Below are 25,248 nucleotides of genomic sequence, written 5' to 3' on the forward strand. Positions count from 1 at the left end.
GTTTCTTCTTATTATTAAATGCGCTCGCCGTAAACGGCAAACAAAACCAATTACTAAACGAAAAACACCCCCACCAAAACCAGAAAATTAAAAAATTGCAAAAAAAAAAAAAAAAAAAAAAAATTGAACGGTTCCTGGGAATGGATTTTAAAAATTACTTTACGTTTTTTTGCAAAGTTAATTAAAAATTAGCTGCCATTTTTTAATTAATTACAATTAATAATTACTCTGTGGAATTTGTACTTAAGTACAAGTACAAGTACTTGAAAATTTTACTTAAGTAGTACTTGAAGTAAAAGTACTTCAAGTAAGTTACAGCACTGCTTCAAACACATCCAATCAAAATTTTCAGATAACCATTTTGTTCAACGTAGTAGAAAGTTCTGGAAATTAGGTATTTGAGAATGACACCCCCCAGCACTCAGGGCAAGGGTTGTAAGTTATGCCCTGGGGGCATATAAGATTTTATTGAGTTTTGTCGTAAAAACTTCAAAAGGACTCATTTGCTTTTAAATTGAAACGGCTAGGGCCATATTTAATAGTTGAAGTTGATTGGAGAGCGACTACCGCCCCTCTCAAGCCCACCATTTTCCCAAACACATCCAATCAAAATGTTGAGATAGCCATTTTGTTTAACGTAGTTGAAAGTTCTGGAAATTCGGTCTTAGAGGATGACAACCACCCTAACAGACCTTAGGGTGAGGGTTGTGGTTTGTGCCCTGGGGGCATATAAGGTGTTTATAGAAAGCGTTGTCGTTTCCAAAAGGGCTCATTCGATTGGAAATCGAAAGGCCTAGTGCCCTTTTTAGCAGTCGAAAGTGATTGGAAGGCTTGACATCTTTATAGTAAAGATCGATGTGGGTATAATGTATTATTTCTTGTTGTTATTGTTGTTTAGATCAGGGCACTTCGTATCGATGGAGTGGTCGTGGGAACTTCGAAAAGGGCTTATTCGATTGAAAACAGAAAGGGCTGATGCCCTTTTTAACAGTCTAAAGTGATTGGAGGGCAACAGATCCCCCTTCTACTCCCACCCTCCCACACCCACCCTCCCATTATGTTTAAGAACTAAATGTTGCCTTAAGATAAATCAAAATGCACTATGATAAAGCCAATTCCCAATAAGGTATATCAGCAATATCCCAAGAACAACTGAGGGTATTATGTTCAGACTTTCGGGGCTACTTCTGCTCTTAAAATTCAACCAAATCAAAATAGCGTAAGTGCATCCAAGCTATCAAAGAAAGTAAACAGATTTTGTGCGAATGGTATCATGTTTTCCATTTCAGGTCAACTAGAGGAGGTATGAAACTAAATTAAACAGTACTATTTGTGCCCAGATTTTTAAAAGGGTGTATGTTGTGAAAAACTTCTGAAAATTTTCCTCCAGCATACAAATAGCAGGCCAAACTATAAAGTCAAAAAAAAAACGAAAAGATTTATAGTATTATTTTCTTTTTCCATGAAAAGACTATGTCAATATAAAACAAACAGAAATTAATTAAAAAAAAATTTTTCCACAAAATAATTTTTTCAAAGAAAAGTAAATAACTAAATTAAACAAAAAATGTGCAAAAATAAAATAAAATAATCTACCAAGCGTGAAACTACCACAAATCAGCATCGATAAATAATGAAATCCAAAACGAAGAGAAACTACAATAATTAACCGAGTCAAACTCAAAACGAGCAGAAATTAACATAAGTTGGGCGCAAAACCCCTATGCCTTCGCAAGGCCAGAACAAAATTTGCACTTTACTGAAAAAATACAAATGAATGTGCATTGTAGGTTTAATATACATATACTGATATTTGGTAATCAAAATGTTAATATTATTTGATTTATTAAAGTTATAAAAGAAAAACATTTATACTTTTTTCAGTAAAGTGCAAATTTTGTTCTGGCCTTGGGAAGGCATAGGGATTTTGCGCCCAACGGTTTGGTTCATTACAGGGACATAACCATAAAATACGTAATTTATCCAGGTTGCCTTACCTGGAGAGCAAATGAGAAGCCTCCAGACCTCTCTAGCCCCTCTTTTACCCTCTGATACTTGTGGCAGAAGATTAGCAGCACCACCAACACCCTCTGGCAGCAGTTCAACTCATATATGTCTGAAAGTACGGGCTAATTCAGCCTATAAAAATAATCTATTTGAACTACACCAATATCAATAAAATTAAATAACATCTTATTTGATTTAAAATTTTCAAAGGCTTAGCCATATCAAGGAAAAACGTATTATAACAACAATGGCGTTTTAAACCAAAAAAGAGTTTTTAGTCACAGCCAAAACGGTTTCGACGCAACAAACATTTAATTCATCTATATGTTTTGAGATTGAATAATAAATGCTTGATAATAAAAAGTAACAGAAAAGCCAACTATTTGAGAGAATCTTCAGAATGGAGATTATATTGGCAAATTAATTAGAATTTGCTGTGAATTTAAAAAGGATGGTGCGAAAGCCTTTCTTTCATTGTAATCGACCAGGTCTGAGATTATGTAGCTGGTTGTTTGAGGAGGTGTAAGCCTTTCCCTTAGAGGTAGCCTGCTAATTAGGAGATTACAAAAATTAACCCTTTTGGTGAAAATCTGCTAGTTGAGTCTGCTGAGAATTGAGGTTTTGACGAAATAGTGAATTGGCAAAACATAAAAGTTTTGTCCAGGACAGTTGATAGTTGTGCTTGTTAAGGAAAGAGATTTTTGTTGTGTCTTAATAAATGTAGGCATCTTTTTCCCTGGGGATAGATATGTTAAAATTTTTTGAAACTTATTCGCGTCCAAAAATTTGTTGAAATGAATTTAATTGAGACCCAATACTTCAGTGCCAATGTTCCCAAAAATTCACTATATTAGGAAAAGTTGAGATTTATGTCAGACGTACCTGCCATGTTCCAACTCTCTTAAAAGAAAGGTTGAACCGTTTGGGCCAACCATCAGATAATTAAAGATTAACCATAGTTTCAACAGGAAGTATATTTCCCTTTCTACTGACAAAAAATAAGTCTACCTTATGTCCTACTATTTTTTTCTATGTCCTACTATTTATATTGTGCCCATGTATATCCTACTATGTCTTATTATTTCCCTTTCTACCGACAAAGAATATATCTACCCTATACTACTACTACTACTAACAACTCACCGCAGCACCAAGCCGCCTGAGGCCAACATAGCTAAGCACACTCCTCCTCCACCTCAATCTATTCAAAGCCTCTCTTTTTACACCCGCCCACGAAGTTCCCATTTCCTTTAAATCTTTTTTTATGACGTCCTCCCACCCCAGACGAGGACGACCTGATTTCCGTTTAGCCCTAGACGGTTGGCCGAAAAGAACAATCTTCGGCAATCTGTCATCCTTCATCCGCACAACGTGCCCTAGCCACCTCAACCTTTCTTTCATTATAGCCCTAGAGAGCGGTATTGAACCACATTTTTCGTATAGCCTATTGTTTGAAATACGGTCAGTCAGCCGGGTACCCAGAACAATCCTTAAGCAATTTCTCTGGAAATCTATGTCCTACTATTTTTTTTCTATGTCCTACTATCTATATACCCAACTTTATGAGCTCTTCTCTCTGTTAGGGCTTAATGTTTTTTTTTCTATTTTTAAGTGAATTAAATAAACAGTTAGTCTACCATAGATTTACATTTGTTTAAAACACCTTCAAAAACATAGAAAAAAACATCACCAGTTACAAAACCAGATTCAAATCCAAACCCAAAATGACAGATTTATAGGCAGGAGAAAAATTCCCATCATGTTCACAGATAACTAGGTCTTCAATTCAAAGAGAAAGGGGAGACTAAGCTAAACCCCAAAGTCAAAAGAAGTTGTTTCCAGAAACCAAACACCAAAATAAGGAAAATTAAAAAGGGTGCAATTAGTGTTGTAACTGGTAAAATTGGGTATTTTATATATTTTACCGTAATTTTACAGACCCCTGTAAAATTGGTATTTCATCTATTTTATGTAATTTACGTATTTTACCGGTATTTTACACATTTTACGACGGCTTGCAATTTTCAGAGCACAAAAACGCGAAGAGGCTAGCAGAAAAAGGATTGAATATGATTTCTTTTTGTGTATATCTGTGTTTCTCAATTTAATAGACAGTGTCTTACTTAGGTCTCTTATTATCAGAACAATAAAGTGTATTATAGTACAGGTAATTATAATTTTAAAATGGTGAAATATAATCTGAATGTCAGCCAGCAGAAAAAAAGAAGCAAAAATGATAGAGGTAGATATTTCATCAGGGACTTCTGCCCAGCCGTATTCAGTTCTCAAAAAAAGAAGGAAACCTAACCTTTTGAATTAACCCTAACTGAGCAGAAGAAAGACTGAATCAAACTAACCAAAAACCAAGTCAGAATAAATGAAAGACTATTCACCAATTAGATTGGGCAAGAATTATCTGCTTAGTGATTGACTTAGGTTGTCTACTGATCTAATTATATTAAAGTTGCCTCATCAAAAAGAACTACATGTTCTGGATTTTCAATAATGAGGAGAACCAAAGCAGAATTAATATCTGCAAAACCCCGCGGTCCGAAAAAATCCGGGAAATTTCGGGCGATCCGAAAAAAGGAGGAAGTTTCATTAGATGTTTTCCAGAGGAATTGTCTGCTGGTTATCTCATACTCTTAAACGAGCAATAATTGTATAGGAATGATTAAATGGAAATTTTATTGCCCAAAAGCACATGAAGGTGTTGGAGTAAAAAAAAAAAAAAAAAAAAAAAAAAAAAAAAAAAAAAAAAAAACAGAACTAAATATACAAGAACACAAATAAAAGATAAATTGTGTATTTACGGTTTTGTAAAGGGGAATGTCTGCCCATACAAGTTTAATAAACTTCGGGTTTTGTTGTTAATGTGTTTTATTTCTTTTTCATAAAACCCTTTTTCTCTCTAAACTAACACTCAATCATTGTCTGGGAAAATATACGAGACTGATCGAGCCTTTCAAAAAAATTTTCACGGCAACGCTCACCTCGACTGTGATAATTAAAAGGGCGACGTACGCCATTTTTATAATTTTCCAGTAGAGCCAAAAAACGAAAAAAAGTTTGTCGGCTGTAGTCACTCTGAAGTATGTGGCTAATGGAGATAAAGGGAACATATTCTAAACCAAATTCTTACGCTCTTTTCGGCGGTACAAATTAAATTCAGGTATTCCGAGCGAGTTCAAAATTATTCCATTTTATGGTGTATTTGTCCAATTTCCTTGACAAAAAAGGAGAAAAATGCCAGGTTCCCATTTTATATCTTCATAGGATAATACTCTTCTGTCATTCTGAATTGCAACAAGACCTGATAAAAAAAGAGGCACATCCCCTTAGTGGCGTGTTTCTCTTTTTAATTTCGTAACGGTCCGAGATAGAAGGATTCTGAATGAACCATTCGATTTCTCGGGCTCATTTTACCCACGACACCTGCATAACAACTTTCCGACCAAAATGGCATATGTCGCCCTTTTAATTATTACAGCCAAGCTGCAGCCAGCGGTTCAGCCAAACCGTTAGTGGCGATCAGCTGCCTGTTTCTTGACCGTAGGGAAAATTCCCAAGAGACATTTTGCATTTCTATAATACTTAGAACTTCAAATTTTGGCAGCACACGGAAAAACGTTCAAGAAAGGGGAAAGACCAATTACGATAGGGAATGAGTGGTAGGCTCTGGCAAGTATACGTCTGTTTCGGCTGTGGCAAAACAGATTAAAAGGATGATTAAAATTAAAAGTGGGACATATACGGTTTTAGTCGAAATTGAGTTATTTATGTCGTTCAATAGGCCGAGTTCATTCAGCCGATAATTAAAAAATTCCATTGAATCGATGTTTGAGGTTGTCCAGTTTTGTCAGAACTGTTTTGATTGAAACATAATTACCATAATAAGCAACCCAGCACATTCATTATTTACATTTGAAACTTGGTTGCCAGATTAAAACTAGTCCCACATAACTTGATCTAGAATTACAAATTCAGGAACATCGGATTCTTTTACCAAGATTGATTACTCTATTTGTAGTTTCCAATCCATCAAAATATATGTCGTTGAGTTATTATGTCGTAAGTTTTTATTATTTAAAAAGAGTTGTGAGAAAGTCAAACTTTAGCGTAAAGAGCGAGGCGTTGAGGAGGGCACAGCCCCTTTCATATACGGAATAATTTCTGTTCGTTTTAAGTTTTAATGTCGCTCCTTACTTTCAGTTTAAAAATTTTTTTTTTATTTAAAGGCTGCGAAAGCAGGAGGTTGGCGGGGGGGGGGGGGCAGCCCCCCAACAGTACCTTTTAATCCCTGTACGTTTTAAGGTTCGAACTTGTGACTCAGCCTCTTTAACTCTTTAGAAAACGTAGTATTTTTCAAAAAATTTCTGCACGTTTTTGTACAGTTTATTACTTATTATTGCTTGACTAACTGTTAGATGATTGTGTATTATTCTTTTCTTTCTCGACAGGGTGTTTTAAGGGTCGACCTTGTAACTCAGCCTCTTTAACTCTTTAGAAAACGTAATTTTTTTCAAATAATTTAAAAAAGAAACTGAGTTTCTTTTTTAAACTTTAAATTCAGTATATAAAAAATTTCCTCTGACGAGGAATCGAACCCGGGTTTTCCGCCTGACAGTCAGGAGTATCGACCGCTGTACTAAAGAGACACAATTGTAATTGTATTTTTAGTCTGTGGAATCTATTTTTGACGCAAGCAAATCCCCATAAAACTTGATATTTAGTTTTTGGAAAACAGGGAAGGAGTGATCAGATTGAGCTGAAATTTCGAGGATAAGCTCCCAGGCCCCAGGAAAGCTTATCCTTTTAATTTCAGCCCGATCAGACAACGTTAAAGGGGGGCTGTGGTGGAAAAATTAACATGGGCTCTTATAGGAAAACGAGGTTTTTCGTAAATGTAAATTCGGGGAATAATTTTTTCGGTCTGAAAATATCAAAGACCCTAACAGGTCGACTTCTGCTTTGAATGAGTCATCATTTACCCGGATCATTTGCCAACTATGGCCTCTAGGCGTGGCTAACAAAAAAAATAAACTTTAAGTGGCTATATTTGTTTTTTGGAAAACAGGGAAGGAGTGATCGGATTGAGCTGAAATTTCGAGGATAAGCTCCCGGGCCCTAGGAAAACTAAACCTCTAAATTTCAGCCCAATCGGACAACTTTAAAGGGGGAGGGGGCTGTGGTCGGAGGGTCGAAACTTCCGGCCCACTTTTACCCATGAAGATAAAGTCGGAGGGGGTGAAATTTTGCACGTTTCTTAGTTGGAGCTTGGGCTACAAAATGCGATCACCGCTGTCTCTCTGCGACCGCTAGGACCGGAAATCGCTTAACATTGTGTTGGGTCGCCTCTTTATAGAGGCACAAGTGTGCCTCCTTGAAAATAAACAGGAAAATCACAATAGAAGGGGGAACAACAGCTCAAGTACTAACGACATTAAATACCAAAGAAGGGAAGGTTAAAACGATAGATACCATGATAGGGGGATACACTCTCGAAGAATACCCCACAATTTTCGTGGAAAATCTAGTTATTTAAACTGAAAATGGTATCACACATTTGAAATTATCAAATTTTAGCAATAACAAAGTAAAGCTGAAACGAATAGCGCTAGGATCGGTGGAAAAGATTTCAAATTCAGAAATAAAATTTCTAAGCAGCCCAGAATTAAGTATAAATTTCACTAGCCACGAACAAATGTCGTCGAAACCGCAACCACAAGAAAAGTTTGGAATGAAAAAAATAGAATTTTTGCAACAATTTAATTTAGAACATTTACCGGAAAATGTGAAAACCCAGGTGGGAATATTCTTTGGGACTTTAGATGGACATTCGCAAGACAAAAGCGGATTACCGATTAACTCACTTAATCACGCACAAAACACCAACACAGGGTCTTCCAATTGAAAAAAAACACCGTATAAAACACCTTATCATTTAAAACCATTGCTAGGAGACCTAATAAGGGAAATCGAAGAACAGGGTAACATTAAAGAGTGTGTTAGCGATTGGAGTTATCCACTAGTAATAGTCAGAAAAAAGACAATACCTGGAGATTATGCATAGATTTTAGAGCGCTAAATGCAGTTACGGTAAAAGATATTATGAAATTGCCACGAATTGATACGATATTAGATTCTCTGGGAGGTTCAAAATACTACACTAGTTTTGACCTCATAGCGGGATAGTGGCAAATAGCCTTAGACCCAGAAACAAAGCACGAGGCAACAGTAATCTTAGATAATGGAAGAACGTTTACATTTGAACGTATGCCTTTTGGCTTATCATTTAGTCCAAATTATTTTAGTCGACTAATGAATTTGGTGTTAAGAGATAGTGAACCAGAAAGAAAAAAAGATACCTTGGCTTACTTAGATGATGTAATTTTGTTTACTGAAAACTTGGAAGACCATTTAGTTGGACATAGAAAAATACTGGAAAAATTTGAAAAAACAAGCTTAAAATTAAAACCAGAAAAGCTAAAAATAGCAGTACCAAAACTAGTTTTTCTTGGACATCTATGAGCCAAGGTACTATTTCGCCAAATCGGGAAAAATTTACAGACATAGAACAATTAATACCACCAAAAGATAAAAAAAACTGCAGATCAGTCTGTGGGTCGTTAAGTTATTTCCAACGATACATTAGAAATAATGCGACAATAGAACAACCCTTGAACAACCTTTTGAAAAAAATCAGGCAAATTCCAATGTCCACCGGACGCAATAAAAGCAATGAATGAAATAAAAAGACAATTATTAAAAGCACCAATTCTTGAACTACAAGATTTGTCACAAAACTTATGTTTACAAACAGATGCTTCAGGGCACAGAATTGGTGCCATATTATTAAATATAAATTCTGAAGGGGTAGAATCAATAGTCCAATACGCCAGTAGTTTGTTGACTGAGACAGAAAGAAAATATTCAACGGTTGAAATAGAATGCCTAGCAGTTGTAGTTTTTACAGAATATTTTCGCCAATTTTTGCTTGAAAAACAGTTCATTTTATGTGTAGACCAAAAATCACTAATTTGGCTACATACGATGCAAAATACTTCAGAGCGGCTGACACGATGGATACTACGTCTGCAAGCATATACATATACCCCAATATATATAAAGGGCGGTACAAACATTTTACCAGACTAATTGTCACGGAATCCAGATACGGAAGGAAATTTGATAACAGCCATCCAAGACGAACTGGCAGGGTGGTAGTAAATATATTTTGATAAGACATTACAGAGCACCACAAGAATATAGAAAAAATGACTTAAAAACTATTCCAGTAATTCCAAAATCGCTGGAAGGAGAAATTTTATATACGGCACAGGCAACTAGTGGCTGTCACATGGCAGAAGCGAAAACTGTGGGAAGACTAAAAGTGAATTTTTATTTTCCAAAAATGTACTCAAAAGTAAAAACTTCCATAGGCTACAAGGCTGTCAAGAGTGTTCCAAAGAAAAGTCACCACCAAAGACACCTTAGGCTGAATTAGGTCAATACCCCACCCCTTCAGGGATAGGAGAATTAATATCTATAGACATTTGGGGGACAGGAGGAAGTTTACCAGTTCCCAGGAAAGGAAATCGGTGTGTAGTAACCAAAGTTGACCATTTCAACTCATATTTATACCCTTTCCCAATTAAAGACGAAAAAGAAAAAACCATTGCGAAAGTTCTAGTCAACCGGTTATTTTTGGAACACGGGATTTACCCTCGAATTTTACTTAGTGACAATGGGCCATGCTTTAGAGCCAAATTACTAGACGAAATTTCGGAATATTTAGGTATAAAGCGCTGGTATACCTCATCTTACATGGCGTCAGCTAATTGAAAAGTTGGATGTAAACATATAGAATTAGCTTACATGCTGGGGATACACGCGAGGGAGGAAAATGAGAATTAGGATGACCACACAGCATTCGTAGTTTTTGCAATGAATATGGCTTTTTCATGTTCTTCAAAAGAAACGGCATTTTTTACAACATCCAAGAGATCCGATAATTTGTATGGATGAAATACAAAATTATAGAATGTATTACAATCTTGACCAATATAAACAAGAAATGGTTATACAAATGAAAAAAAAACTATGGAACAGGTTAAAGACAATTTGGAAGATGCAAAGACAGAATAAAAAAAAATATGATGGAAAAGGCCAAAATAAGACTAATTATTGTTTTGGAGACTTGGTCTATGTACACAAAACCAACCTGGAATGGACAAAAGAGTTAAAACCGCATTGGGACAGACCTCAAAGAATCGTTAAAATTCTACCAAATAACTTAACCTATTTTTTTAAGCACCAGTATAAAGAAAAACAAGAAGTAGTACACCATAGTAGAATGAAAACAGGATTTTTCTCAAAACCATGGAAATCAGAGATCATTTCTTCAAATGAAGAAATATATGAAACAATTGCACCAGTATATATCAGAAGGCCATATGAATTCTATTACCTTTTTAATGACCACAACAGTTGGGAGAAGTGGAAGGAATATTTAGCACAGTCGTGGCCACAAACTTTCTATAACAAACAAGAGAAGAGAGGAGATGTTCAATGCTCATTGGATACTGCTGATGAAAGCGATAGAGAAGAGTTTCAAAAACAACCTACTGGTTTAAGAGACAGTAAACCAGAGGTTAAGTCCAAGGAAGAAGAAAAATTGGAAGAAGCACAAAAATTGTCTGAATTTCATACGCTAGACTCACCTACAGTCTTAACACCAAAATGGCTTTTGGAACAAACGCCATCTACCAGACGCGAGCTAACAGAACGTGAAACCGATAATTCTTCTACAGAAACAGATATAACTAAACCTGGGCCACCGTTAAGAAAAACCTTAAGAGACAGAATATGGAGAAAAGTAAAGAAGCCAGAAAAACAGCAGCAAGTTCCTTCTTCAGCAGCACAAGTAGCTAAATCACTAATGAAAAAGGCCAAATGTCAAGAGGAACAGAGGCTAAAGAAATTGGACGAAGCAACAAAACCACGCTCAAATTCGGAACCTTGTAAGCCCCACTAAAGAGACCAAGAGAAAACTTGTCAATATTATAAACAGGAGAAACAAAAATTTGGAATTCAAAATTCAGACCAGGAAACGGAAAAAGGGAGAACTAGAGTTACTCCCAGTCGTTTAGTATTTGAATAAAGTAATGATAACCTGGGAAAAAGAAAAAGAGTAAAGAGCCTCTAAAAAATATCTACATTTTTTTGGATAAGACTTATCAAAAATTCCGTTTCATAACAGAAATTAATTATTGTCTCGTAACTGTTAATGAGTGTAGTGAAAAAAATTGAATTATACATATTCAGAACCAGAATTAAAAGGCGATTCTTTTGATATGTATGTTGAAATATTTTCGGAGGGTTTTGAAAAAAAAATTGACGGGAATTAGAATTAATATTAACGAAAAATGCAGCCATGGTTTATATTACCCGCGATATGCGTACAACCTGGCTGAAATTTCATTATAAGTAGCTATAATGCAGCAAATTAGTTACAAGAGAAAAAAAAGTGGAAAAAAAGCTATGAAAAAACTTACAGAAAAGGATGAAAAATGATTATATCCTTAAAAAAATAAAAATATCCAAAAATAACTTCATTAATCCATTGAAAGAAGTTGAAACAAAACAGAGAATTTCACCAACAGATCAAGACAGTTGCAAACAGGGCAGAGATTAAATTACACTCTACCCAAAATTCCCGCAGCCATCCTCATCAGTTGGGAACTTAGTGTAAAAAAAAAATTACTTAAGCACAAAATTATAAACTATCACATTGCTACGGAAACAAACAATTCAAAATGCACAGAAAGCTTCTCATTTTGTACCAATTAGTCTCTATCAAAAGAGTATTTCTGCTTTAAAGAGATTAGTTATGGTACTTCATGAAATCTGCCAAATATTTTGAAATTTTATAGACGTAATAATTAAGATCGAAATTAGAGTTAAAATATTATAGCTAGAAAAAAAAATTAAAGTGCCAAAATACATAGAAAAAGGGGGGGGGTGTAAATGCAAATCTTTTTCTAGGCTAAAGCAGATAAAATTAGGCAAAAATCTGTTTTTCTAGGCAGCAGTTTTGTATACATGTGTATATAAATAGGTACAAGTATATATAATATGGATCTTAGCCTTGCAAATTTTATAAAAACAATATACATAGTCAGAACCCGTTCAAAATCTTTGAGAAAAAAATTGTTTTTTTGTAGGAATTAAAAATTAATAACAATGTGAAATGTGGCGAGCATGTAGATTAGGCGCCATGTGTGCAAGCTTGTAGCTATCAAATTATTATTTGATTTTAAAAAAAGATAAAGATTAATTACGGTACAAAAATAAACGCAATAAATTAGTTTGCACTTAAGGCAAAGATGTTCCATAAAGTAAAAAAAAATACATCAGCTATTTGAGAAAGCTAATAAAGCTAAGAAACGCATTTGGATGGGAGAATTTGATCAATTTGAAAATCTAGTGAATAAAACAGGAAACATAAATAGAGGCTTAGAAAAGACCTATATCACTGAAAAAGCTGAAAAAGACTTAAAAAAAACCTTAGGCTTCACTGAAGTAAATAATCAAAAAAAAAGGAAAAAAGGGTACAAGTTGAAAATATAACCAGACGGAAGTGAAGGAAAAGAAATTGAATGGAAGTCAGTTAGACTCTGATATACGTGCATATTGAACTGACCGAATGAGACTAGTACGAGATATTTGTACTAAATAAGCATAAAATAAGTAGCATTAATACTAAAGAGCCACCGTGCCAGTGGTGTAACTCTGGCCATTATTAATAGAAATATTGGAGATATGCTCAAAGTAGACAGGGAAAATTATGCTCTTTCAGGTAGGAGTCGTTTTTGGAAAAATGACTAGCATGGCATAAAAAATTAAGAAGAAGGCACATTAATAGCCAAAAGGATCTAAGTTGAAATTGAAACTTGAAGCAAGACCACCAAAAGTTGGGAAGTTAAAGTGAAAATAGTCATGATTGCTTCTATGTATTAAATTGAATTACCATATGCCATGAAAGCAAGGTATACTTCCTGCAGAAGGGTCACTTTGTTTGATAAGAGAACAGCCAAGAAAACAAATGTGGTCACAAATCAAAAAGTGTGGCTATAACAAATTAATTGCTGTGTTCAGACTCATAACAGTTCTTTCAGCATTATCAGTCAGACAAGAGAACCTGGATATGTCCTATAGAGCTACTGGAAGAAACTTGTGGTAAGCACACCTTAGATGCAGGCACAAATACGTTGAAAATGTCATAACAGGTAAAAAGTGAACAGCTAAATTTTTAGCTTATCACATCTAAACTGTAAAAAAGCCTTGTCCCAAAAGGACATTAAAGCTGAAAAAAAAGAAATTACAACCGAAAACGTTAATAAACTGTTTCAAGTACCTGAAATTCGAAAAGAATTAGAAAGCTAAAAAGTTTGTATAAACAAATCAACATAGAGTATGCTAAAAACAGTTACTGACACAAGTTGGTTTTTCGAAATAGAGCCAAAGATAAATTGAACACGAAGAATAAAAAAAAGGAAAAATAAATGTATATAGCTTGTATATGGAAATGTAGATAGTGGTAACAAATGTTATTGAGAAAAAATATAGTTATAAAGGTATTTTGAAAACCTTTAATAAATATGGAATTGTTATAATTTAAAATTGTAAATTTGTAAATTTTAATAACAAAATCATGTTATATGAATTATTGCCAAGCCCTTATATAGAGGCTAATCACAGTTCTCATTTATAGTGTATAAATCTATTTGTTGGAGTTGAATTTTTTTGTATATATTTTAATTCCAGTTAAGACTGATCAGATAAGTCTTGACGGACTTATTTAAAAGTTGTACAAAGAACAAATATTGCAGTGATTAAATAAATTTGTTAGGGTAAATAATCATTGTTTGTTTTTAACAATTAAGTTATGTAGCAACATAACTTCTGTTAATATTTATATATATATATATATATAACCTAAAATATCCATATAAATATAGTGAATTGGTATTTTGAGTATTTTATTTTTTTTTTTAAATGTGTCTTGTGTATAGTTTTATTGCTATATAGTGTCTTAAAATAACTTTTAAAACTGTAACTGAATGTATCTTTTACTCGTGTACATAGCATGTTTTTATTTTTAGAACTAACTTTAAGTTTTAACTAGTGGTTTAATGTCATGTCTAAGCTTTGTGACTTATAGTCTACGTATAAATATTTTTTATTGTGAAATAACCTGTTAAGTGATCTATGATTCTATATGAAGTTGAAAAGGATAATAAAACAAATCACAAACAAGAAATAATGTTTCTATTTAAGTGGCATATTATGTTTAGAGTAAAAAGAGGGAAAAGTAATTAACCTCTTGCTTAGAAAAAAAAATCCAGTGATATATACAAAATTGAGTGTTTCTTTTTACTATATATGTAACACTTTATGCTTTGCGTGTCTTCTACTGTGAATATTTATTTTAGATACAGCCTTAGTTTTTTTTGGAAACCAAACTTATTGTAACATCTTTTTGAATCCATTTTTTCAATCATTTTTTGCTGCATTTTTAAAAAATAGCAAATTCCGGGACCAGTTCAATTTTATTCTTGTACCACCAGCCCATACCAACTGAAATCAAACCATTTCTTGTCAACCAATATTTTTGAATCTGTGTACAGTATTACAGCACATTGCTACCATTTAATCATAAAGTGAGACAAAATCAGAACTTAAATTAGGCCTAGAAAATATCAAAGAATGTGCTATGTAGCCTAAGTGGCTTTATATTATTGAAAGAATTTAAAAACAAAAATTTTTATGTGTAATTTATCCAAGGCATTTCTAACCCCAGAAGATAAACAGTAAATTAACCATATCACCCAGGTAAATTAAATTATTAATGGGAATTAAATTTAAACTCAATTAATCAAAGAGTTTCTAATATAACTTTAAATCTAATTTAAGCAGAACCACTAATATATTGCTTAAGCCAATGTGGGTTACACTAAAACAGAAGATGCATATAAGAATGAGGGTGAAAAAAGAATTTTACAGTCTTAAAGACAAAAAGAAAAAGATAGAAAAGAGAAACAAGGATAAATTCAAAAAAAAATTATATCCTTGAAAAAAAGGTCATGGCATATATTTGGCCATAAACATGACCCTGAAGAAACCCATTGAGGATATATGCACAGAATGACCCAAAAATGGCAGTAAATCATGTAAAAAAAAATCAAGTTGTTTTAAAAGTAAAATATTGAGAGTTGAGGGCAACTCTTCTCAAAATAGGGAGTACTGTGATGACGCTTTCTAATTAAGTCGATTTGGAATTTAGTAAATATTAAGACCCAAATACAAAAGTTTAGAAATACCACTTTTTATTAAGATAAAGAACACATCCTGGCAGGTGTATTCTTAATAGGAAATTGAGAAATCACCACTCCCTTGCTATATGTGTCAATGGGGCTGATAAGGTGTGGTTTCTAAAATGTATAAAAGATACATTTTATGAGGACAGAGTGTGAGATACTAACTTTATGCTGGACTGACCTCTGATCTGTTGATTTAAAAATACCTTGGAATATTGTTGGATTATTGCAAGTGTCTAAAAGTATCTTATTGTAAATTTGTGATATTTGTTGTATCCCTGGGACAGCCAGTCCCAGCAGAAAATATATATTATCAAACCCTTTACTAGTGTATTTGTTAGCTGAATAAAAGTATTGTGTTATAGCCATCCTCTCTACAATCTAAATTTAGTCCCTCAGATATTCCCAGCTGGTGTGCCTCATTAGTCAGGTCATAGCCTAAGGCACACTATCAAAGTTTAATTACCTTAGGGCCATAGTTTATCTCCCCTATAAAGGGAGAAATAAAGGTATCAACCACAACATCACCTTAATACCTTAAAATCACTTTACAACACCTGAATCAGAATCTAATTCTAAAAGAGAGGAGCTAGATTTGCAAGCAAATCCTGTTGAAGACAGTCTTAATTACTAAAAATGATTGAAAGTTCTGCTCTTATAATCTAGTGCTTAGTTAATCAAAGTCATCAAAGTGTTACAAACATCATTTTTAATTGTATTCAGTACTTTTATAAATAAACAAAAAATAGCATGTATATGATATGAGGAATGTAGCTGAACATGGCTATTCAAATGTGCAAGGTTATAAGGGTAACATTGCTTAGGTTTAAATATAGAAAAAATGACTAATATGATTTTACACCCAAATAATGGTAATTTTAATTTATTTTTTATTCTTTTTTTACATAATAGATGTCTGAATTCAGGCACTGTGTAATTGCTAAGATATTATCCCAGGAAAAAGATTACCAGAGGGATAAACTAGACAGTTAATTAAATTGATAAACTCTAGATAAAGGGGCATTAGCTTTTTTAAGCCCATGAAAATCAGAACCATAAAAATTTCATTAAAAGCTGTAAGTGATGCTTATAAAGAAATGCTCAACTGGTCTTGTAGCTACAGGGCAACTCCAAAACACCATTTCTGCCCTTTATTTCCTAGAGAGTACCTTATTTTACAAAATTTTTTTTATTTATGGTAATTTTACAACACTAGCTGCAACTGGGGAATAGCACACCTGACATTAAGTCTGATTAACAAGAGTATATGGAGGCCAGCATTTATGGAGCACAAAATAGAATGAAAACAGGAAGCAGATAGAAGAGCAAGGGTGTGGAAAGATGAATCCATGATGAGGATTGTAGAAAGAATTTCTCAAGCACCACAACATTTGCCTACAAGAAATTTAATACCTACTGTAAGCATTCAGCCAACAAAGGGAAAGAAAGATATACTTTTATCTATCTTGAATTTTGCAAAAAAGACACAGGATCAAATGGGTTACTGGAAGAACACCCAATAAGGATGATAAAACTCTGCCTAAATCATAGACAGTGCAATAGGGCTGCTTAAGTAAAGGGCAAAGTTGAGACCAAGGCACTTTTTCACCAAGGCACTTTGTATTGAAAGAGTTCTTGTTGAAACTTATAAAGGACGCCCTTTGATTGAGATTTTAAAGTTATAGTGCCCTTTTTAAGAATTGAAAGTTATTTGAGGGCAAGCAACCCCCTCCAAAACCCATTAAATCTCCAATCCAAATTTAGAGATAGCCATTTTGTTCAGCATATTTGAATGGTCCAGTGATGTGTGTAACAGGTTGTCAAATGAAAGAAATTAAGGAATAACTGAGGGTATTAAGTTAAACCTTTACAGGAATTATGAGAGGGATGAGCAATTGACTAAGGGCATATTGAGTTGAATGTTGAACTAACTAAAAGGCACTCTGCAAATGTTACCACTAGGCTATTACAACTGCTTTAATCTTTTCCCAAATACTTAGCACTTCATTCCTTTTATCTGCACAGTCAAAAATTAATGCTCTGAAGCTGAGGATTATCGTTTCTTCTTGAATACCTTCCTGGTCTGGAGGGCAATTTACGATCACAATTTTAAAATATGATCATATGATTTTATTTCGAATATAAAAGCTTCTACGCCTCAGTGTTGCCAGTATACGAGTACCAAGTGCGGCACCAGTCCAGTGAAAAATGGGGTTTTGCGGTTTCTTCCTGCCGAATGCGGTAATTTTGCGATATATTTTGATGCCTGTAATACAAATACGTCGAGTGGCTAATTTACTATATATATTTGGCCAGTTATTAAATCCTAGTGGCTAATGCAATTGAGCCACCGATACCGAATGGCCGACACTAAAAACAGAATAGTCTAAGTTGCGTTCGATTTAACAGAACTTAGTTAAAAAATAGTAACAGAACTAACAAGTCTACTTTTTTACTTTCAGGGTTTTATTTGCCAAAAAGTGATCTAAGAAAATTTACTAGGCTTTTGCAAGTAGGACGAAGTCTGGCTGAAAATTCAAAGTGGCTCTAACTTGAGCCGTACAAGACATAAGGGACAGACCATCAGGTTTAGGAAGCTGTCAAAATAATGAAGTAGGCCAAAATCATCTTGGCTAAAAAGAAATCAACCTTTATGTGAAAATTTTACACGTTTTGTTTCCTTTCACAAGAAGAAAAGTAAACTCCAGCATTATAAACAAAGCTGCTGAGTGAGTTCTTTAAATAAACAACTGCATCATTCAATCTGGGAAATCCAAGATGAATAATTATATTTTGCAAGAGGTAAACATGAGTTGTCATGTTTGAATTTTTCACCAGAAATTTTTAGTAGATATCTAGCAACGAAGAATTCTAAATAGTAGTTTCACAGGCAAATTTCAGTTAACTAAGAATATCTTCGTAAAAAAAAAGTTCAAAGTTAACTAAGAATTGCAAAAAACGGCAAAATCTACTTATTAGTTAACTAATAAAGTAAATCGAACGAGGCTCTAGTCTCCTGCTTCAAAAGAGGTTATCCAAAAATGGCTAATTATTTCGATAGTCGTAAGCTTTCTATGCACATACACTTTTGAAAAGTATGTTCCATCCTTCTTGTGCAGAAACTCATTTAAGGTAATTCTTGCAGGACTTTTTACAACTAAATAATCTCTTATTTGTTGCATCAGCTTTCTATATTATAAAGCATATACAGGGTGCAGCATATATACAGGCATATACAAAATTTTTCGAAATAGTTTCCTCGAGTGTCGATGTGCTGCTGCCAGCGCAATTTCCATGATTCATAGGCTCCATTGAAGTCAGCTTCTGAAATGCCTTTTAAAGAGTTGCTTACGGTCTTCTGGATGGCGGCAACATCATCAAAACGGCGACCTTTCAGGGCGGTTTTCAATTTGGGGAACATAAAAAAGTCTGCCGGGCTTAAATCAGGGCTATATAGAGGCTGTGGTAAAGTTGAAACCCCTATCAAGGCCAGGTACGACGTCACATGGAAGGCGATGTGGCTTGGAGTGATATCGTGGCGGAGCTTCCACTAATCAGCAATCTCTGGTCTCCTCTTCACGTTTCAGTGCAGTCACGCAAGGACATCTTTGTAGAAAGCAGCGCTGACAGTTTGTCTTTGCGGCACAAACTCGCTGTGTACCACCACACGGTTGTCAAAAAAGACAATGAACATGGTCTTCACCTTTGACTTCGCCAATCTTCTCTTCTTATAGCGTGGAGACCCCTTTGTGCGCCACTCGGAACTCTGTTGTTTGGTTTCAGGTTCGTATTGGAAAACCCAAGCTTTGTCACTTATTATTACGGTATCTAGAAAGTCTGCTTCGCCTTCCACACCTCCACCATTTCACCGCACAGGTCAACTCGTCGTTGTTTCTGTTCATCACTCAGCACTTTTGGCGCCAATTTTGCACACACTTTTCTCATGTTGAGATTCTTGGTTACAATGTTGTGTACCGTCGACTTGCACATGCTAAGTTCTTCTGCTATGAATTGCAAACTCAACCGACGGTCGGAGTCCAAGATTCCTTTAACTTTTGACACGTTTTCATCCGATGCACTTGTCGAAAGGGCGTCAAGATTGATCTTTGTCCTGGATTGTCTCTCGCCCGTCTTTGAAGTCCTTGTGCCAACGAAAAACCTGTGCTTTTGACATGGCATGGTCTCTGTAGGCCTGCTTAATCAAGGCAAGAGTCTCTGAAGCAGTTTTGCCCAAGAGAAAGCAGAATTTAATGGCATATTGCTGCTCTGTTGTCTGCTCTATTTTTTACTTTTTATCCCGTGACCTAAAATTGTCATCAAAAGAAATTTTCTTTCAATTTCGAGTTTTCTTTTTGTTCATTTTGATAGTAACGCGGGTACCTTTCAAATACAGGCCCCGATCGTTCCCAATCGCCCTTCGTCCGGCCATGTCTACATACCCCCCACCCCCCTGGAGTTCAAAAATGCGTTTCTTTGGAAATAAAATAAAAGTTCAAAATAGGGATAAAATCCTTTCTAATAGACAGTGTATAATAAATTTCACAAAATATGCCAGATATTTCGGTCACATATACAGTGATGACGGTCACTGTATATGTGACCGAAATATCTGGTATTGTTTTTTAAATTTATTATACACTGTCTATTAAAAAGGATTTTATCCCTATTTTGAACTTTTATTTTATCGTCATGGAAAGGCAGTGTGGTCTCCGAAATTATCTACGTTTCTTTGGAATTTCACTAAAAACTTTTTTTCTTGGTATTTTCGTTGTACTTACTTAGACTTTGATCCTAAAACACTTAATGGACCATAGGGCAGCAATTGTTGAACTCCACGTCGGATCATCCTGAGCCAGAAACCAAGGCTAATTCAGTATGAACGTATTACTCTTGACTCACCTTCAAGTGAACCAAAAATAGTGACCCCCCCCTTGGAGTTCAAAAATACGTTTCTTTGGAATTTCAGCAACAATTTATTTTTTTTTCATTACAGAATTACTTGGACTTCGATCCTCCAACGCTTAATGACCTATAGGGTAGTTGAATTCAACGTCAGATCATCCTGATCTGACGTTGACCACAGCTCATTCTGGTATGCTCGTATTACTCTTGTCTCACCTTCAAGTGAGCAACCAATAGTGATCCGTTGTGCATTACTCTTCCGGAGGCTCAGGAAGTCCAGCACCAAACATCACACAGAAGTCGTCCGTTTTTGTTTTTTTTAGTCATGTAGCCCCAGTATAGCCACTTTCTAAGCTAGAATTCGTCGGTTATTTGAGATTGCTTAGCGAGAAACATCATCCAGGGGCTAGGCTCAACCATAGACCCAACAAACCGCAAGTATTCTTTGGAGGTAATTGTTTCCAAATCCAAGTGCCCTTTTCTCAACATCCCTAGGATACACATCCATATGTTAATATTGAGATTAAGCTGCTGTTGATCAGGCACAATTTCAACTTCAGAGAGTGTTTACTAGATCCTCAAATGTTATTTCACTGAGAAAATCATACCGGCGTATGCAGCTCCAAGGATGACGTCTCTATCGTAACCACCACTTTGAGTTAGTATACTACCTAGATACTTTAACTCACTTACTTCTTCAACTTCTCCAAACTTAAGACCTGCAGCAAACGAAGAAAAATTGGAAAACATAAAAATCCCCCGCCCCCTAGATTTTGAAAATAAAACTTTCCCCCAAGCACCAAATTGTTAACGAATTGGCACAAGTATATGTGCTAAGGTAAGACTTGTATACAGAAAAGCAAAAGGACTGCTTTCAGTTGAAGAGTTAGCTTGAGCACCCACTGTAGTAGATTCTCCATTACATCAGTAAACTAATTGATGGCAAGTAGCCAGTAAGAGATCACAAATAAGATATTCTCCTGTATCTATCTCCATTGACACTGGTGATAAGAAAGTAAACGATTTCACTAACCTTCACAAAAATAGCATTCAGATTCTTGTTAAATAAGTACTCTTACCATTTTGTACTCTAACACTTCTTCATGTAAAATTGCCTCCCTGAAGCTTTTTCTTCAGGATGAATTTGCTGGAGCACTTAATTCACTCAATATTAGGTCTTCATATGACATGACTTACTTTTACTAATTGGGTTTACGAATCACATGGAAACCTGCATTATTCCAACCTTAATTTCTATTATCCTCTTTCAAAGCACCACATGTTCCTTCATGCTTGGAAACTGCCCTTTTATTGCATATCCTGAAAGTACTGTAGAGCAAATCAAATACACTCAATTTTTGGCTTTTTTATTGGCTATATTCAATTTCATGTTAACCAAATTTAAAAATATAATACAACTATTTGGCTGTTTTATTTTTAAAAAGCAAACATAATTGGTTTCAAGGTGGATCGAGCCGCCTAATTTGGCTCAAAACTGGCTTTAAATATATTTTTCGAATTGAATGTTAAAATTGATCGACTTTTAACTGTTAAAACGGTTAAGTTCAAATTTTTAAAGGCAATTAAATCCGACTTAAATTGACTTCATAGAAACATTACATTGGTTTTTACCTCAGCTTTACACGCCTTTCAAAACCAGGATTACTGCTTTTGACTAAAATATTTTTTTTTTGTCAACATAAATTAAAAACAATCATACGGCCTAGAAAAAAAAACTAAAATTGGCTTTCAAATTATTAGAAGTTGATTGGAAAATTTAGTTAGTTGAGTTTTTTGAGTTTTCAAAGGCAATGGGTTCAAGTCAAGGTTTTAAAGGCAAGAATTTAATGCTAATTTAAATTGTCTTCTAAAACATTTTTGTTGACACAAACTTGAGAGGACTCAAATTAGAACTTATAAAACCTAAGCTTATTTAAAGTAAATTTGAAAAAGCCAATTAAGGTTAATTTATAGCTCTCATCCTTAAAGCAAATAATAGGCTAGTTGCCAATAAATCCAACAAATTAAACCCAATTTCGAGGAGCTTTTAAAATCTTAGAAGCCAAATCAAAGTCAGAGTGAAAGAACCTTGGCGTGAAGTATTTCCTACCTAATGAAGAGGACAAAGAAAATTCGAAAATGTAATCGGCTTCAAAGCTTTCAAAAGCAAACCGACAAAATCCACGCTAGAGTTTAATTGGCACTAACTCCTGCATGATAATCTTGTTTTTTTATCCATAAATTCTAGATAAATAATCTGTTACAACATCCAAGAACGACCAGAAACCCCTTTAGCAGTTGTTAATTTGAGAACCTTACAATATGCAATTTTTTCAGAAGTTTTTTTTTCTCATCAGACAGTACTTTACCGGCAATGAATTAACAATTTTCATTTTAGTGGAGTGGGAACTGTTATGGTGGAGAGTCCAGCTTACGAAGATAATTTATACTATCATACTTGTATATCCAAAAAATTTTGTAGCTCCATATAGCAAATTAGCCTCGTCAAGTCCACAATCCAAATAGTGTCTATGCTGCGGATGTATTTCTAATGCTAGTAGTCTACGCTAGTTGTGTTGCTATAAGTTTATAGATTTTATGAGACTTGTTAAAAAGTTGATTTTTGCCATTATAATAAGACTTTCGAGCAACAATTTTCATTAACAAATACATTTCTGTAAAAAATTGTTGATGGCTTTTGACCTTGAGTCAGAAATTAAAACCCTAAATATAAACTTGTAAAAGCCTTCATTTAAGAAATAGTAATTTAAAGCTTATGTGTTTTCTACCTTTGTCTGTTATTATTATACTAGCTCTGAAGATTTTAATACTATTTTAAATATTCTTTTTAAATTCTTTCGTTCCATTTTTAATGCTGTTATAAGTCATATGTTCCATGAAAGGTTGCCAACAAATGTTGGCAGAAATTGAGACAATAGAAACACACCTTGTCTTAGTTGATTTCCAAAAAGCTTTTGACCTGGTTGACCACACCACCCTAATTCGTTCACTACTGGTTAACTTTAAACTTGATCCTCTGTTAGTAAATATTGTTATATCGTTTCTTTCAAATAGATCCCAATTTGTTACATACAAAAGTATTTTCTCTAACCCCCTCCCTATATATTGTGGAATTCCTCAAGGAACCTAATTGGGACCACTTTTATTTCTAGTCATGATTAACGATATTTGTAAGGACTTCCTCCAAAGGTGGAAATACGTGGATGACTTGACGATCCTCGAAGTATGTCACAGGAATATTAAAAGTTACCCCCTAGAATTTCTACCACACATTTCGGATGAAGCTAAGAACCTAAATATGAAAGTAAATTCCACTAAATCAAATATAATTACGATAAATTTCTTGAAATCTAGTCCCGCCTTCCTTGACCCTATACCCCAAGATATTTCTGTGTCTTCCTTTAAATTACTTGGGGTTACAATTTCTTCTAATTTAAAGTGGGATATCCATTTGAAAGATACTGTCCGTAGAGCTAATTCGTCTATGTCTCTCCTTAAGCTCTTGAATAAATTTAATATCCCCCCCTCCCATTCTTTAAGGATTTATACTTCCTTTGTTCGCCCGCATCTTGAATATGCTTGTCCAGTTTGGCATCCTGGCATCTCCCATGATGAATCAGATAAAATTGAATCTATTCAAAAAAGAGCCCTAAGAATAATTTTTAAAGAAACTTTGGTACCATATTCACTCCTTCTAAAAAAGGCCAAGCTGGAAACTCTTGAGCACAGGAGAGGAACGCTGTGCCTCCGTTTTGCAAAAAATGCAATAATAAACCCTCGCACGGAAAACATTTTCCCCAAAAGACACTCCCCATTCAGACACCGCCTGCCACGTACTGTATCTGAACCCATCCCTATCTTGTCCCCCATCCGTTGTTTAACCTCCAGATATTAAAAAACCTTTGTCCCCTTCATTACTGATCAAATAAACCAATAGTTTTTTTTTTTTTTTTTTTTTTTTTTTTTTTTTTTTTACTGGTGATACCCATGCTGGTGTCCGTTTGGCTCTTCCGTTCCCTCCCCTTTTATATACTGTCTTTTAAACCTTTTTAACATTATTTTTATCTAATTCTTCTTTGGTTTTGCTCTAGTCCGTGCCTTTTTAACCTACTGGAACTGGAAACTTTTTGTTTTTTAGACTAATAAATGGCTTTGTTTTTCTAATATTGTTGTTTTTGCCATTGTTTAGCAAGTTTTTTTAGTTCCCGTTCTATTTATATGTCTTGTATTGTTGTATTACACCGAAATGCAATTCGGTCCTTCGGAGCTTGTGATAGTAGTGTTTTGAAATAAATATCTTATCTTACCTTAAGTTCTAATAATTTGATTCTTACTTCTTCTGTGCTTTATGAGATAGCTGTTCCAATTTCTTGCAATATTGCACCTTGCAAGTATTCGTTATAATTGCAATAATTGCACATTGTAATTGTCTCTTGCAAATCTAAAATTAATGGCAAAGCCTCAACTTCAATGGACAGTTTTAGCCTTAATTTATAATAATTCTGCAATTAGTTTCCATTTCAATGTCAATTAAAATTATTCTCTTTTTTCTGTGTTCTCTCTGACTGTTGTATTGATTCTTATAATTTTGCACATTACAATTATTTTTCATAATTGTACTCACTGCAATAACTGTATAATAATTGCATATTCCAATTATTTCAAGCAATTTTTTGTTTATTTTGAATTTTTAATGCCTATTCACAACTCAAATGAATAAGTTTTGAAATCTTTAATTTTAGCCATTCTACAATTACTGTCTATTATAAACAGTGGCATAATTTCGTCAAAATCCTGGGGGGGGGGAGGGCAAAGTTAGAGTCAATTTTTCCAAATGAAATGGAAATGACATTGAGAAATGAAAATGGGGTAGGGGGGCAAATTGGGCTCTGGGAGGGGCAGTTGCCCCCCTAACCCGTAGCAAATGACGCCCCTG

The 25,248-nt window shown here is 34.5% G+C and overlaps 1 protein-coding gene across 5 annotated transcripts in view; it reads right to left on the reverse strand.

Annotated features, from left to right (window-relative positions):
- The window catches only part of LOC148948466 (solute carrier family 40 member 1-like), a 126,922-nt gene extending 109,366 nt beyond the window's left edge, over nt 1–17,556 (reverse strand). Inside the window, exons 1-2 of one of the 5 annotated variants that reach the window (XM_089093936.1) lie at nt 17,464–17,556; nt 1,998–2,139 (exon numbers count right to left, since the gene is read on the reverse strand). The gene's annotated coding sequence lies outside the window, so the exon portion shown is untranslated. Of the gene's footprint in view, nt 1–1,997; nt 2,140–17,385 lie in introns of all 5 variants that reach the window. The other 4 variants (XM_089093938.1, XM_089093937.1, XM_089093940.1 and 1 more) reach the window with 4 other exon arrangements.
- Nucleotides 17,557–25,248: the final 7,692 nt, after the last annotated feature.

Source organism: Artemia sp. Qi Xiang Cuo, chromosome 9 (genome assembly GCF_049724085.1).
Source record: "Artemia sp. Qi Xiang Cuo chromosome 9, ASM4972408v1, whole genome shotgun sequence".
Taxonomy (NCBI): Eukaryota; Metazoa; Arthropoda; class Branchiopoda; order Anostraca; family Artemiidae; genus Artemia; species Artemia sp. Qi Xiang Cuo.